Source organism: Tupaia chinensis, unplaced genomic scaffold, assembly GCF_000334495.1.
Source record: "Tupaia chinensis unplaced genomic scaffold, TupChi_1.0 Scaffold000199_1, whole genome shotgun sequence".
Taxonomy (NCBI): Eukaryota; Metazoa; Chordata; class Mammalia; order Scandentia; family Tupaiidae; genus Tupaia; species Tupaia belangeri.
The window spans coordinates 4,988,802-5,005,576 of NW_006159674.1; the positions used below are offsets into that span (position 1 = coordinate 4,988,802).

Genomic DNA, 16,775 nt, shown 5'->3' on the forward strand with positions numbered 1-16,775 from the left:
GGGATGGCTCCTTCCAGATTCCCTTCTGCAACTCTGTTGTAAGAATGCCCAATAGTGTACATTCATTCATTCATTCTTTAAGCTCCACCTGGAAGTTTAGAGGGCATAGAACATGGAAAGCTAGATACGTTTTTGGCCCATCTTCAGAAAACTTATCTTGAGGGAAACTTTGGCTTTCATTCTCTGGTTTATATATCTTCTCTAGAAAGTGGCTAAAGAGTTAGAATCAGGGGCCTGTCCTTTGTGTTGGCCTCCACACCACAGTCTTTGAACAGGAGCAGAAAGGTCACCAACCGAGGTTGCAAATTGACTCTTGCATTAATCCTGGCTTATTCAAAAACACTCAATATTTTTCCAAACTGACTGTAAGTCTTTTGATTGAAGCCTGGATCATTTACCACGGTAGAGCATATCACTAGTAGAGGAAAAACTAGAATTTCAAAATACAAAGCCCCCTTTAAGTAATCCAATATAGGATAATTACGTTATTAAATAAAGCTGTGGGTCTCAAATTATTCCACTGCCATTGTACATGTGAGGATAATAATGTGAACTGTACTAAGTGAGCAAAGCACAATAAAAAAAATGTTTAACAAGAGGGCGCATGTCTAAATCATACGTGCGTGTTTAAACAGATGCAAAACAGGAAGATTTACTTCATTTCTACATGAAAGCGTGATAAATAGGCATAAGCTTTCAGAGATCCTTTGTGAAGACTGCTCTTCTAAGTCAGGGCAATGGTATATGAAGACTGTGTGCTAGATAAATAAGCTTTAATAATTCAGATGGTTTCCACCAATGTTTTCATAGACCAACAGGGACAAAGGGTTTTCTTCTTCCTTTGAGTGTCTTTATGGATGTACTTGGGCAGAGGGAGATATTCTTGCAAAAATGGGTTAAAAAAAAGTTAAGAGATGTGAAAGTAATGGTGTGGAGTCATTCAACCTCATAGCACAGCTATGTTGAGTGGTGGTCGGGTTTGAGTGTGTTGTTACTGTTTTTTGCTTTTATAGATTGTTCTTACAGGTTTCTCAGTTGAGCTTCCACAATAGAATTGGGTTCATTTATCTTCCTTTGTTAATGGCTAGAGATAAGTATTTGGGTGCCAAACTACTTTTTATTATGGCAACCTGAAAGGGGTTTTAAAAAAAATAGACTATGGCATTAACAGCTTATTACTAATAATTGGGCCAAAAGGAAGGGTAGGTGAGCTCAGCAGACTGACGTGAGGCATCTTCTTTCCACATCAACTACTTGCCTGTTTAAAGAGGAAATATTTACGATGCTAAGAAGAAATTTCTTGCTCTTCACATAAAGTGTCTCTAATTTGGTGGTGGGGGTGGTGCACGTGTGGTGAGTCCAAGAAGAAAGAAATGCATCCGGGGACTAACAAGAGGATGTTTCTGGGCTTTCTTTGGAGATAGCCTCCCAGTCAGGGGCACGGGCTGTAGCCTAACAGGTTTTAGATTAGTGTGTATTAAAAATGTATTTAGGAACATAAAATATTTAGGATTTTTGAATTACTTGTTGGTTACCCAAATGCCGTTGGCTGTACCACGAAGAATGGTCACATTACACTTGACAAATCATGCCTCAGAGCCATCTTCTGTTTGCTTACTCCCTCTAATTGTGCCAGAATGGATTTCCAAAATTCGCGAAGCCATAGGCTTTACCCCAATGTCTGGTAGCGGGGATGGGCAAGGCTGAAAGAAGGGGAGTTGACTTGGGAATTTGGAACCCAATACACTAATGCACCTCCATGGCAAATCCATTTCATCACGTGAAGAGTCAAATTAAATCCTAGCACATGCTTGAGAGGCTGTCTTTGTCACTCAGACAACAGAAAATTCTTCACATTTTAACCATCACATGAATGACAATTTCTGTAGTTGTCCTTTGTGGGTAAAAGCACAACAAAAATTAAAGTCCCTTCCACTGCAAAGTTACCCGAAATCCCACCCATCCCAGGGAATTAGCAGGAGACAGGGGAAGGTCCAGTTGTTCCAGAGTGGATTAGGATGGGGTGTGACTATCAGAAGAGTTTAAGAGACCAGTTTCCCAGGGGAAAAAAAAATGGTCCTACCAGGCTAGTTTCTGGTTCCACCTCAGTTTTCTCATCTGTAAAATAAATCTAAGAACACCTACCTCAGAGAGTCCTGACAAGATTAGATGAGATAAAATGTTAAACTTATAGATCAATGTCTGGATCAACTAAAGCATCTCGGAGTTTTCCATTGCTGTACTTTGAGAGCTGAAGAGAAGCCCCGGCACCCTTAATTGTCATCTGCCCTATTTTTTCCTTGAAGATCCCCTACAGGGACAATAGGACCATTATTCATTATTGTTCTTAGGTAAAGAATTAAAAATAATTAGGAACACACAGTTATCCAGAGGGAACAGTTGAAAATCACTGCCCCCTCAACTCCATTTTTTTCCTTTCAAGTGTATGTATATATATATATATATATATATATATATATATCTCTGTATATGTGTATATATATAGAGAGATCTGTGGGTGGCAAGGTGTTTAAGGCACTGGATACTCCCATACGGCTGGCCATGATTCAAATCCTGGACCTGGTGGCTTGCTTTCTCACTTTCCCTCTCTCTGTTGATCTCTGCTCAAATTAAAATAAATGAATGAATAAATAAAATTAAAAAATATATAATTATATATAGAATGCATGTATATTATTTATAATTTTATATATAATTTTGTTTATTATTATTATTAAATTTGCTACAGGGAACATGTACTTACCAGAGAGAGACAGAGAGAGAGTGACAAAGCAAGTCTCCAGGTCTGGGACTCAAACTATAGTCAGCCATGTTGGAGTCCAGAGTCCTGACCCCTGCTGGTTCCACACTTTTACAACTTTAGATGATATTTAGGAGTAATCTTGGTGAAGCAATCATTGCATTGTCACATATTTTAACTATATCGTCTCTTGGAACTTTAATAGTAAAGAATACCCATGGTATCATATTACAACAGTGGCAAGTCTACTAGATTCTTTACATGCCTCCTTAGATGAATATTGGATTAAATCACACATGAGTACACTCAACCTATACTGCTTCCATTAAAAAAAAGAAGTCATTAGAAATGCTATGTGGAATTATTCCTCGTTTTAATGAAAATCTTTGGAGAGATTCAGCCTGAGTTTTTTATTCCAGAGTTAGCATTAGTACTCTTGGAAATCTTTTTGTTTATAAAATTCTATGGTCTGCACTGAGTAAAGAAAATAGACTAGAGGGACTAGCACAAAAATTCTCACTACTTCTTTTTGTGCAACTAGCCTTGGGTTAAAGGATTTCTGTATCTTTTTCTCCTATACAAGCATAGGTACATATATTCAAATATATTTCAAATTTATGTGTCAGTGCTGGCCCCTTTATCTTAATTGCATATTATATTATTGTAGTTAAATTTTTTAAAAATTTTGTCATTTGCTATTATAATTTCAGAGAAAGATTTGTTGAGGAAAAAGACTAAATAAAACAATCTCAGAATTAACATTTCTATTCTCAGACATGATGATTACATAACTTTCAGTTCTTATGAACCAGAGTAGAATAACAATTCTATGAGTTCTGAATAAACAATAAGGGCCATTTTTAATAGATGATGTTTTAAAAAAATTTATTAATAGGCTTTATTTTTATAGAAGTTCTAGGCTCACAGAAAAATTATGTAGAAATTACAGAGAGTTCCTATATATCTCCCCTACCTATGCCTCTCCACAGTGCTATCAACTGCTTACGTTACTATGGTACATTTTGGTATAACTGATGAATTGGTATTGATACAGTATTACCAACTAAGGTTTATTGTTTACTTTAAGGTTGTCTCTTTGTGCTGTGCATTGTATGTGTTTTGACTGGATGTAGTGTATTCATCATTAAAGTATTATAAAGGAAAGTTTCCCTGCTCTATTTTTTATTGCATTTCATTTATTTCCCTTCTCTAATTATTTATCTCTTTTGATTTATTATCATTATTATTATTTAATTTGACTAAAGAGAGACAGAGAAAGAGAGAAAGGGAAAGTGACAAAACAAGCTGTCAGGTCCGGGACTTGAACTGCAGTTGGCCATGTGGGAGTCCAGTAACAACCACCACACCTCCTACCAGCCCCACCGCTGTTCTTTTGACTCTCATAGTTTTACCTTTTTTAGTTGGAATCACATTGTATATAGTATTTTTGGATTGAATTCTTTCACTTAGCAATACATATTTAGGGTTCCTCCATATCTTTCTGCAGCTTAATAATTAGTTTTCTCTTATCGATGAGTAATATTCCATTGTGCAGTATACCATGATTAGTTAGACCATTTGTTCTTAATGGTATCTGGGTTGCAATAGCTTGGCAATTACAGAAAAAGCCACTATAAAGATTTGTGTGTAGATTTTGGTGTGGACATGTTTTCAATTCATGTTGATAAATACCTAAGAACATGATTACTGAATTGTATGGTAAGCCTATATTTAGCTTTGTAATATAGCCATCCTTTCTTGCATCCCTACTCTGCTGTGTGGACCATTGTACTATAACAGCTACGATATCCTAACTACCTTATGAGGTTGGGTCTTTTATCCTATTTTCCTCATTTTTTAGATGAGACCTTGGCAAATAGCAAAATTTACAAGGACATTCAACGCAGTAAAGCTGCATTTGGGGTCAGCTGGACTAAAAACCAGTGCTTTCTCAGCCATTCCTTAATTTTCCCCAAAGTGGAGCATCCAGGAATGGCATATTATTAAAATGTTTCTTGGGAAAATACAAGAGCAGTGGAATTATATAAGGGTACCTGCCTTGGAAAAGTGTTTGCAATTCAGGTGTTTACTGTGAAGGACAGAATTAAGCAGTTCAGCATCAAGTATGACACCTAATGAAGTTAAAACACGTCACAGGTAATAAGAACAGTAATTCCCAGTCAGGGGCCATCTTAGAGTTGATAGCTTTTTATTTTACCCAGTAAGGCCATTAAAAAATGACTATGACCACCAATTGCCATTGTCATTTCAGAAAAGAGAATAGACATTATAACAGAGATGAAAGGAGGAGGAATAAAGTTTTAAATGGAAAGGGCCTGTAGGGTCCCTCCATATCAATGCTGCTCCTTTATTCTCCCTGCTCTCTGCCTTGAGAGGGTGACCTATGTGGGCGCCATTAATAGAGTTCCTAGACCCTGTGGTTTCCAGTAGGTTCATATGTTTTTATTTAAAAAAAAATTTTTTTGGAGGGTATTTTGCTATAGGGCATGTGTGCTCGCCAGAAAGACAGAGAGACAGAGAAACAGAAAGCGAGAAATCACCCTCTAGTGAGGGTTAGTCACACCACAATCCCTTCTCCTCCATTCTCTTCTCGGGGTCTTGGGCACACATGCACACACGCCCAGCATGAGTTTAAGCCACCGGGTCTGGGACTTGAACCGCAGTTGACTACATGGGAGTCCAGCGACATAGCCATTACACCAACTGCTGGTCCCTCGATAGGTTCATCATACAATGTCCCGCCAGGTTGTGGGGCAGGGGAGTAGAATGAAGGCATGGGAGGTGTGGAAGGCGTTCTTCATGGGAGGTCCTCCAGGCCATGGTGGTGTTCCTTCCAGGGAAACTTACTGGTGCAAGTAGAAGTGTCTCCTCTCATCCTGGTGACCACTCCTAACCCTCTTGGACCCTCTAGCCTAGGAGTGGTGTTAGCTGAGCTGCTGCTGGCCAGGAGGTTGTATGATATATCTCGTATATTTCTTTTCCATCCCACCAACCCCTTTGTTATTAGTCCCTTTGTAAAACCCTGCTCAGATCCTCATTACTCAAGTGTTTCATCATTTCCTTTTGGGAGCTTGATTGATACAAGGGCATTCCTTAAAATCTGGCAAATTTGGGCTAGCTGTGGCAGGGCACACCAGTAATCAATGATCTGCCTGGCTGAGGCCATGTGGGAAGGTCCCAGGTTCACATCCCGAGATCTCACTGCATGCACTAAGAGCGTGCACACCCATGATTTTGACGGGCTAAGATTGAAAGTAGATCACAGTGTGGGAAGACCCTGATGGGGGTGATTGTTTCTCTTTATATGTAGTTCTCTTATAGAAGAAATCAATAAATAAACTTAAAAAAAAAAAAAAACAGCCAATTTAGTTTCATGAACCTCACTGTTCTTGTCTTGCTCATTTTATCTCTGACCAGTGGAAGTTATATTTCAACCCACATTGCCATCCTGTTTTTCTTGACTTTCTTGCATCTGTGAGTAGAAGCACTTATTTATAGAGTGGATCCTTTTTCCTCACTCTATAGTGAGTAAACACTCGGGTTAACAGAACACACTGGTATGTAATGGGGGAGCAGCTGGGCAAACTGGTAGGTGCCTTAAATTGCAGCATGTCTAAGAGAGGCATGAAAGTGAGGCCATGACCAGCCTAGCCAGGCACAGCTGTGCCACTCTCTCCCCGTTACCCGAGTCCACAGGTGTACAGCCAGGCACATATTCCTGACTGGAATGGGTCCATTCAGAGACCAACTTGAAGTGGTTGTAGTTGACCTTTCCAGAAGTTGACACTAGTTTTTCTTCATTTTTAGTTTCTATCTTGATGACAATTTCCCACTTTTGTGGGACCAATTAGATTGTTATTTCAGTTTCACAATTTAGTTAATACCACATCTTGTGTTCTGCATTTCAAATGTTACAGAGTACATTTGAAAAAGCTGGGATGGGGGCCAGCAGCAGGTGATAGGGTTGTTAAGGTGCTGGGATCCCACATAGCTGACTCTGAGGTTTGAGTCCTAGACCCAGTGGCTTGAAAAACATGCCGGGTACATGGGTGTGCATGCCCAAAATCCCAAGAGGAGAATGGAAAAGAAGGAATTGTGGTGTAGCCATCTCCCTGGGGAATAATTTCTTACTTTCTCTCTCTGGCTCTCCAGTGAGCACATGTGCTGTATAGCAAAAATCTTTAAAAAAGAAAGAAAGAAAGAGAGAAAGAAAGAAAGAAAAACTCAGATGTTTAGGGAAAGTCTGAGGTGAATACGCTGCTCTGTCCAGCTCTCATTCCCTCTGACACTGTATTCATGTGCTTACTATCCTTAGGACACTAGCTGATTATAGCTCTTCACAGCAGGGGTCTGTTATTGGGTACATGTTGTATGATAGGAAAACTTTTATTTATGTCCTCTCTCTTGAGAGATAATATATTAGTAAAGATATATGTTCGGCTATATGTAACAGATCTATAATTAAAGTTGTTTAGGGACCAGCAGATGGCATAATGGTTATGTTGCTGGACTCCCACATAGTCAACCATGGTTTGAGTCTGGACCTAGTGGCTTAAACTCAGACTGGGCATGCTGCCAAAAATCCAGAGAGGAGAATAGTGGAGAAGTGATTATAGCATGGCCATCACCCCCTGGGGGGGTGATTTCTCGCTTTCTGTCTCTCTAGCAAGCACAAGTACCCTATAGCAAAAATCTCTCAAAAAGAAAAAAGTTGTTAAAATAAGTTGTGAGTTCAAAATTTCTCTCCCAAGGCCAGCAGGTAACATGGTGGTTAAAGTGGCTGCATCCCTCATGGCCAATTACAAGGTTCGAGTCCCATGTGTAGCAGTTTCAAAAACACACCAGGTACATGCATGCCCAAAATCCTGAGAGGAGAACTGAGCAAAAGGGATTGAGGCATGACCATCCCCCCTGCGGGATGCTTTATCACTCACTAGTAAGCACATGTGCCCTATAACAAATAAAAAAACAAAACAAAAACTCTCTCTCGTATCACAGCCCATGGGTGGCTTTATCCCATGAGGTTGTCTAGGGACCAGGCTCCTTAGGTCTTTTTCTCTTGAGGGACTTGTCCTCGTTCATCTGGTTTTATGTCATACCCATTCTCCATGAGGACATGAACAGGAAGATGCACACATCACTGATACATTGACAGTCAGGTTGCACCTGACTGTAAAGGCAAGGAAATTATCTCTTTATTCTGGACCCAGAAAACTAGTGATTTATTATTATAGGGGAAAATAAAGGAAGAATAGTACTAGCGAAAGTTAGCCACAGTTGGAAAGTATAAAATTCCCCTTGTGCTAAGTAAGATATTTTCTTCCAAATAAGCCAAATGAGCTGTGCAGTTATACTGCGCTGCAGTTGACTCTGAGACATCTAAATTGACAGCAAGGAACTGGAGTCTGGATTCATTTTTGGACCAAAACTATGGAATGTAGTCATGGACTTTAGAGGAGAGCATTGGAATCCCCGTGAATTATTTCTTCAATGGGTGACATGAAGAGAAAGAAGACCTGGACCCAGATTGCCTTTAAGTATGAGTGTTTCTTACATTGTTCCAATTGGCAGATGGAATGAAGAAGAGCAATTGAACAAGTCAAAGAAGTGTAGAGGTGGTAATACTGTGTAGTTGTTCTGCATGGGTCTCTCGCATACCTGCGTATCTTTTTTTTTTTTTTTTTTTGAGAAGTTTTTGCTATAGGACGTGTGCACTTACCAGAAAGACAGAGGGAGACAGAGAGACAAAAAGTGAGAAATCACCCCCCAGGGGGAATGGCCATACAGCAATCCCTTCTCCTCCATTTTCCTTTCGGGATCTTGGGCACGCACGCACACACGCCCGGCGTAAGTTTAAGCCACAGGGTCCAGGACTCAAACCGCGGTCAACTACATGGGAGTCCAGCGATGTAGCCATTACGCTAACTGCTGGTTCCTCGCATATCTGCATATCTTGTGAGCAAAACCACTGACTACCTTTTGTTTAGACTTCTTTTCAAAGAAATTTATGTAGTAAACAGACTTAGAACAAAAAGCAGGCGTGTTTACTGTCAGTATGTTCCCTAAGCTCAGAGTTCTTGGGTAATAGGCCTCCATGTATGAACAGGTATCATTCATCCTTCTTTGTTAATGTGTTTTTTGTCCTTAGGACTTTGATTATAGCTTTTTTCAGCAATGGTCTGTTGGATCTCTTTTAGGAAACTGGGTATTAAAGAGCCAGCCCCAATGCTCATACACGGAGTGCTACTATTGATGTGAGCAATAAACCCTCCTTTGTCTCTGACCAGGGGTCTCTTGACTTCTGCCATTATCCATAAAACTGTGGCAGAGAAGTTACCACTTACTACTTAAGTCTGTAAGTAGAGTAAAATCTTAGACTATTCACAGGAGAGAGAATTTCTAGTTAAAGGTTCATTTTCAAATACTACTTAGAGTCAAAAAATGAAGAATAAGAAAAGGCTTTGGTTTAGGCCGAGTCATGGTTGCACAGTTAAGGCACAATGCTCTGCCATGCTAGAAGCCATATGGAAAACTGGGGCTTGTTTCCTGAGTCAACATGTACATTCCAGGTACATGTGTGTGCCCATGATCCTGGCTGGGCTAGCAAGGGTGAGGGGCTGGTATGTCATGGTGTGAGACCCTGTTGAGGGTGCTTCTCTCTCTCAGGAAATAAAGAAATGAATGCACTTTCAAAATAAAGGAAATGGTGGGGGACCAGCAGTTAGCGTAATGGCTATGTTGCTGGACTCCCACATAGTCAACTGCGGTTCGAGTCTCAGACCCGGTGGCTTAAACTCACGACGGGCACATGTGTGTGTGTGTGTGTGCCCAAGATCCCGAGAGGAGAATGGAGGAGAAGGGATTGCAGCATGGCCATGCCCCCTGGGGGGTGATTTCTCGCTTTCTGTCTCTCTGTCTCTCTCTGTCTGTCTGGCGAGCACGTGCACCCTATAGCAAAAAACTCTCAAGAAAAAAAAAATAAAAGAAATGGTCTTAGTGATTATACAGTGGGTCTCAAACTTTGTGATCCCCTTTATATACAAATTATTAAAGACTCCAAAGAGCTTGTTAATGTGCATTATGTCTATTGATATTTACTGTATTAGAAATGAAAACTGAGAAATAATATAAAACCGTTTCTTAATTCATTTAAAATAATAATACTCCACATGGCAAAAAATTAATGTCAAACTGAGCCTCATACCTTTTTTAAAAATTAAGTCAAAATACATCATACTTCTATATGTAAAATGTAAAACTATAAAACCTTTGGAAGGAACATGGGAGAAATTCTTTATGATCTAGGATTAAGCAGAGTTTATATGTGTAACTCAGAAACCACAATCCATAAAAGAAAGTAGTTGACCAATTTGATGTAATCAATTTAAAGCTTTTGCTTTGCGAAAGAACTATTATAACAATGAAAATAAACAAGCTACAAAATGGGAAAAAGTATTTTTGAACCACATTCATATTTGACAAGACTAGTATCCAGAAGGTACAAGAACTCTCAAAATACAACAGTAAGGGGACCCAGCAGTAAGCATAATGGCTATGTCACTGGACTCCCACGTAGTCGACCGCAGTTCGCGTCTTGGACCCAGTGGCTTAGAACTCACTCCGGGCATGTGTGCGTGCATGCCCAAGATCCCGAGAGGAGAATGGAGAAGGGATTGCGGCGTGACCATCTCCCCTGGGGGGTGATTTCTCGCTTTCTGTCTCTATGTCTCCCTCTGTCTGTCTGGCGAGCACACATGCCCTATAGCAAAAACCTCTCCAAAAAAAAAACAGTAAGAAAACAACCCAGTTTTGTCAATAGGTAAAAGACTTGAACCGTACACCACCAAAGGATATGCAGCTGGCAAGTTAGCACCTGAAAAAAATATTCAAAATCATTAGTCACTAGGGAAATGAAAATTGAAAACATGATGAGAAACAACTACATACATATCAGAACAGCAATAATTAATTAATTAGCAGGGACAGTATCAAGTGCTGACAGATGAGGAGTCACTGAAACTCTCATACGTTGCTGGTGGGAACGGAAAATTGTGTAGCCACTCTGCAAAACAGTGGAGCAGTTTCTGAAGAATGAAATACACGCTTACCCTATGACTCAGCCATACCTTCCCTAGTTATTTATGCTAGATAATTGAAGAAGTGTGTTCATGCAAATATCAGTACATGGATGTTTCCAGCAGCTCTATTTGTAATCACCAAAACTGGAATAACTCAGATGTCCTTCAGTGGGTGAATGAATAAACAAACTTTAGGACATAGTCATACCATGAAATCTGCTACTCAAGAGACACAGGAACAAGCTATTGATAGATGCAGTGACTTGGATGGATCTCACATGTTTTATGCTGAGTGAAAGAAGCAGTCTCAAAAGTGTTTAGGGCTGGACCAGCTGATGTTGTAATGGGTACATTGCTGGACTCCCACATAGTCACCACGGTTCAAGTTCCAGACCCTGCTACTTAAAACTCATGCCAGGCATGTGTGCATGTGTACCCAAGACCCCGAGAGGAGAATGGAGGAGAAGGGATTGTGGCATGGCCATCCCCTCTGGGGGGTTATTTCTCGCTTTCTGTCTCTCTGTCTCTCTCTCTCCGGCGAGTGTTCACATCCTATAGCAAAAACTCTCTTCCAACAACAACAGAAAGGTTTTAGGGTTAGCCAGTGGTGTGGAGGTTAATGTGGCTGGATCCCACATGGCCTACAGCATGGTTTAAGTTCCAGGCCTGACCGCTTGAAAAACAGTCAGGTGCAGGTATGTGCATGCCCAGAATCTTTTTTTTTTTTTTTTTTTTTTTTAGGGATTTTGTTTTTTTTTTTTTTGAGAGATTTTCGTTGTAGGGCGCGTGCGCTCGCCAGACAGACAGAGAGAGAGAGACATAAAGACAGAAAGCGAGAAATCACCCCCCAGGGGGGATGGTCACGCCGCAATCCCTTCTCCTCCATTCTCCTCTCGGGATCTTGGGCACGCACACACACGCGCCCGGCGTGAGTTTTAAGCCACCAGGTCCGGGACACGAACCGCGGTCGACTACGTGGGAGTCCAGCGACATAGCCATTACGCTAACTGCTGGTTCCCTGCATGCCCAGAATCTTGAAAGAAGAGAGAGATAGAAGAGAAGGGATTGCCGCATGACCATGTTCCATGGAGGGTGCATTCTCACTTTTCCTCTCTCATCTGGCAAGCACAAGCACCCTCTAGCAAAAAATTGTTTTAAAAAAGAAAAAAGTAAGAAAAAAAAAAGGGTTTATAATGCATGACTTAATTTCCTTGATATTTTGGGAAAAAGAAAACTATAGCAAGAAGAAAGCAATGGTTGCCAGGAGTTGGTGAAAGATGAGGGTAGAAAATGACTACTAAGAAATGGAAATAGTACCAGGGGTTCTGAGGATGAGGGACCAGTCTGTGTCTTGATGATCTTAGTGGTGGTGTTTATGTTAATCTACCCATGTGCTACCAAAAATAGGAAATTTTACTCTAAGTTAATTTTAGAGATAAAATTGAGTATAAAATAATGATATTTAAAATAAAATATTAAATAACAATAAAATGGCAAATATCTCAGCCTATAAACAGAAAACATTTGAATAAAAATTAAAATAATTTCACAAACAGAAAAAGTAAACATGCTGGCATTATTTTATATTTTATGAAAATCTCTTTACTGTTTTGCTTAATAGAGAGCTGCATCCTGACATCTGCCTCTGCATTTACTCTGTTGTGATATCCCATGTCACACAGCCTCTGCAAAACCCCCAGTAGGAATCTGAAAGAGAATGGGAGTGGAAAGAGCCAATAATGTCTTAGTGTTAATATTACAATTGTTTTGTCCCTGTGGACCACTCAAAGTGGGCTCAGGGATTTGTAACTGCTGATATAATACATTGCCCCCAACTGTAGTCATTTTCACAGCACATTGACAATTGGTTTTTGGTATATTTACATGTGCCCTGTGTTTGCTTAATGATTTTGTTCAAATTGACCCATTTTTTAACTTAAGTTTATTTAGACAGGAAACTTTCTGTAGTTCCCATAAATAGAAAACCAGTTTCCCATAGAAAGTAGTCACAAAAATAAACAATGAGTAACCATACATATATATAGTTATAATTATACTTTAAATATATTATATGTATGCATTTGCCCATGAGCCATCTAATTACATCTCTGTATACCACACTTTGGAAAACACCCATGTAGAGAAGTAATGACAATGACAATGATAGTTAACTCTGATGCCCTACTACTTCATTCAGGTCAACTGATTAAATCTTTGCTGTTACTCTACGAGGTAGATAGTGTTGTTAGGTATATGTATATATATGTAAATATTTTTCAAAACATGGGAAAGTTAAAGAAATTGCCCATTGTTCCACAGTGAGTAAATTCCAGGGCTGGAATTTTTTTTTTTTTGGAGAGATTTTCACTGTAGGGCGCGTGTGCTCGCCAGACAGAGAGAGACATAGAGACAGAAAGCGAGAAATCACCCCCCAGGGGGGATGGTCACTCCGCAATCCCTTCTCCATTCTCCTCTTGGGATCTTGGGCACACACGCACACGCGCCCGGCGTGAGTTTTGGGTCCAGGACACAGACCGTGATCGACCACGTGGGAGTCCAGCGACATAGCCATTACGCTAACTGCTGGTTCCCCAGGGCTGGAATTTGAACTCAGTAGTCTGCCTGCACAGTTCAAGATTCTGCATCAGCAATAGGAAACCTGGATTCTCATCCAAGTCCTGCCACAAATTGATATCAGGACATGTCACTGTGCCTCAGTCTCCTCATCAGTAGGATGAGGTAAATGGACCAAATCAGAGCATAGATATTTAAATGTTTGGTGCCAACATGGGGGGCAGGCAGGTAAGAGAAAAGTAGACCAGATATAATACAATTGGGACTGGTAGAGATTTTACATCTTGTCTAATGGAGGCAGCTACTATTCAGTTTCAACTGTTTTTTTTGTTTGTCTTTGTGTCGTTATTTTATTTTATTTTATTATTTTAAAGAGAAGATTGAAGTCTTGATATTTTTGTGTAAAATTTCCAAGCTTTAGAACACTTTGGTGACCACCATATACATGGACTGGCCAGTCTGGTTTGTGACTTCTTAGCTAGACGGTGTCCTCTGAGACATTCTGCTTACAGAATTTATGATTAAATCAGTTGTTTTTGTACAGTGGTAGAAACAAAATCCAAATTATAGAAACAGGCAGCTTTAAACAATGACAAGAGGGGATAAGGACTTAGAAAGTGTCTCAACACAGCCTACATAAATATTGATTAAAAGACGGGTTAATTGAAAAGCCAAAGTACATTAATAGAATAACAAAGTGTACTTCTTTGTGTTCCTTTAGTGTTGTATTAGAGTAAATCAGCAATATTTATCCAGTGCTAATTCTCAGTTTGCAGAGAGCTAATGTAATCATGAGATGAGCTTATTGGAATTCTTTTCTTAGACATAAAGACTTGCCCAAGAATGGTGAGTATTAGGAACTTTAGTCAGCACTTGCTCAGAATAGCTAATACGAACATGTGATTTATGCCATTGTGTGTACAAAGTAATGTTTCCTGAGACATTTTCTATATATATGTGGGCCGTTTTGTTTCTCGGATTGGTTTGTAGTTTCCCCCTCCTTCTTATCAGATTTCCTTCTAAATCCTGGCATTTGACAATGTTGCAGGGCCAGTTTCTCTGTGAATCCACAGTAAAGCATACTGGAGATTTCACAATTAATCCAAACTTAGGTTTATGGCTTGTGCATTTTATGTGAATTCCTGTATTTGTGTGTGCATGTGTGTGTGTGTGTGTGTGTGTGTGTGTGTGTGTGTGTGTGTGTGTGTGTGTGTGTGTGTGTGTGTGTGTGTGTGTGTGTGTGTGTGTGTGTGTGTGTGTGTGTGTGTGTGTGTGTGTGTGTGTGTGTGTATTTAGAAACTCTGTTTTAGAGAGAGAGAGAAAATGAGGGAGAACAAAATCTATAGACTCTATCTTGAAAGATGGGTTTATTCATCGATGACATCATAAGGATTGTATTTTCTCTTGGTTAATAAACTATTTGTTTGGCGGGTGTAGTAAGCCAGCCAGAGCTAGTCATGCAATTTCTTGGAAAAGATTTGAAGCAACTGGTAATTGAAATGATAATCATTTGATCAGAGTTAGAGCATTAGAAAATAACTCTCATCTCTCAACTTGTCTCTTCTAGGGAGGTGTATTTGGTCACAATGTTGCCAAATGCTGCCTTTACCAATGTTGAGATTGATATATTATGCTACCTATTTTCTAGCACATTCTAAACTTAATTTTTACATTCTAAAGTTAATTTCTGGTATGCCGTGTCCAAAAGCTGTTTCCATATGCTTTGAAACAATACCCAGTCTGAATTTTTATTCTGACATTTGATAATCACTATGTAATAGTTATAAAATGCGTAACAACTATAGATCTTTTATTTCAAGAGGATGGTGTGGTGAATCTGAGTGAAATCACCCATTGAAATGGTACTTAGTAATATGCCCCATTGTTTATAAAGTATTGGAATTTATTTCTTGAGCAAAGGGTAAAAACAGTTTCCACTTTGTCTCTCATTTAATGAAAGTCCATATTTACTCATGATAAGCGACAGGATACTATTACCAAAGTTTTACTTTTCATTTTTTGATAAAGTTTTTGTTACTTTGCTGCTGCCGAACAAACTTTCTTCTCAGAAACAACTCAGGACTGGATGAGGAAAAGTGAAATCTTAGACCCTTCCTGAAAACATTTTTAAAAACTAAACCCAGGGCTTTTTATTGTGTGAAGCTTATCTGAATAAACCCTTTTTTGTTTGGAGTGGTGTGTGTGTGTGTGTGTGTGTGTGTGTGTGTGTGTGTGTGTGTGTGTAGGTGGGGGGAAGGAGGAAACAGTCATGTTTAACAGCAAAATCACCAAAATAAGTTGTGAATTCCTTTTGTTTAATAGCTTAGAGACATCTTCCTGTTGTTTGTCAAAAATATTTCTAAGATTTTGTAAGCTTAGGGGTTTTCACAGCTAAGCTTTCTTCAGAAATGTGAAGTAAAAGAAAAATGAAAGAAGTCAGATGAAGTTGAAATGTCAAATGCTTCAAATAATTTAACTTAAAGTCCAGTGAGATGATCTTCTTAAGCCTTTTCTAAAGAATCTTTGGAGGGAGGGGTCATCCCTTTGTTTCATGTATGGGTATCTAATAAATATCTTGCTGGATTAATTCTGAGGCAGAAAAGTTGGTTGTTTCCTGGAAGCAATTAGAGATGCTTAAAAATTCAAATTTATGATCCGTAAGAGGAACTTAAGTTTCAACCACTTTTCTTAGATTCAAAGACTTTCTCCTCACTCACCCTCTCATCCCCTACCCCATGTGTATGAAAAGAAAAAAAAATCAGTTCATTTCTCAGCTTACAAAGTTTTTGAGAAACATGAGAATGTGTAAGTTTCTTTCAGTGGGAAGCACATAACATTTATAAAGTATTTCTTTTGGGATTACATCACAGTTTTATTTAATTTTTAGGACAAAAGTTAAATTCAATATTTGTGTATAAGCCAAGGGAAAATGTACCATAAACATAGGAATTTTAGGGTGAGTCAGAGTTCCAAGAATCCTAGATTTACTTAGACCATTTATATAGAGACAGGCTAACTATTAGTCATCTAGCTCTTATTTTTTACATTTGCAATTAATTGCACCTAAAAATTAGCTTTCATCCAAACGGTCAGCTAGGTAGAGTAAGCTTTGGCAACCAGCATTAGAGATGGCTATTAGAAGTACTACCTATTTGGAGATACTTTCTAATTATATAACTTTCTAATTATATAACAAATGTATCACATAAATTATTCCTTAACTAAACAACTAACAGTGAAAAACCTCTGAAATATAGAAAGTTATTAAAGATTTGCTGTTATGAAAAAAACTCATACTGTCTGCTTGCATAAGTTTAAACCACTCACATGGCATTTCAACT

The 16,775-nt window shown here is 39.1% G+C and overlaps 1 protein-coding gene across 1 annotated transcript in view; it reads left to right on the forward strand.

Moving 5' to 3' along the window:
- The window catches only part of ARID5B (AT-rich interaction domain 5B), a 239,555-nt gene that overhangs the window by 34,921 nt on the left and 187,859 nt on the right, over positions 1-16,775 (forward strand).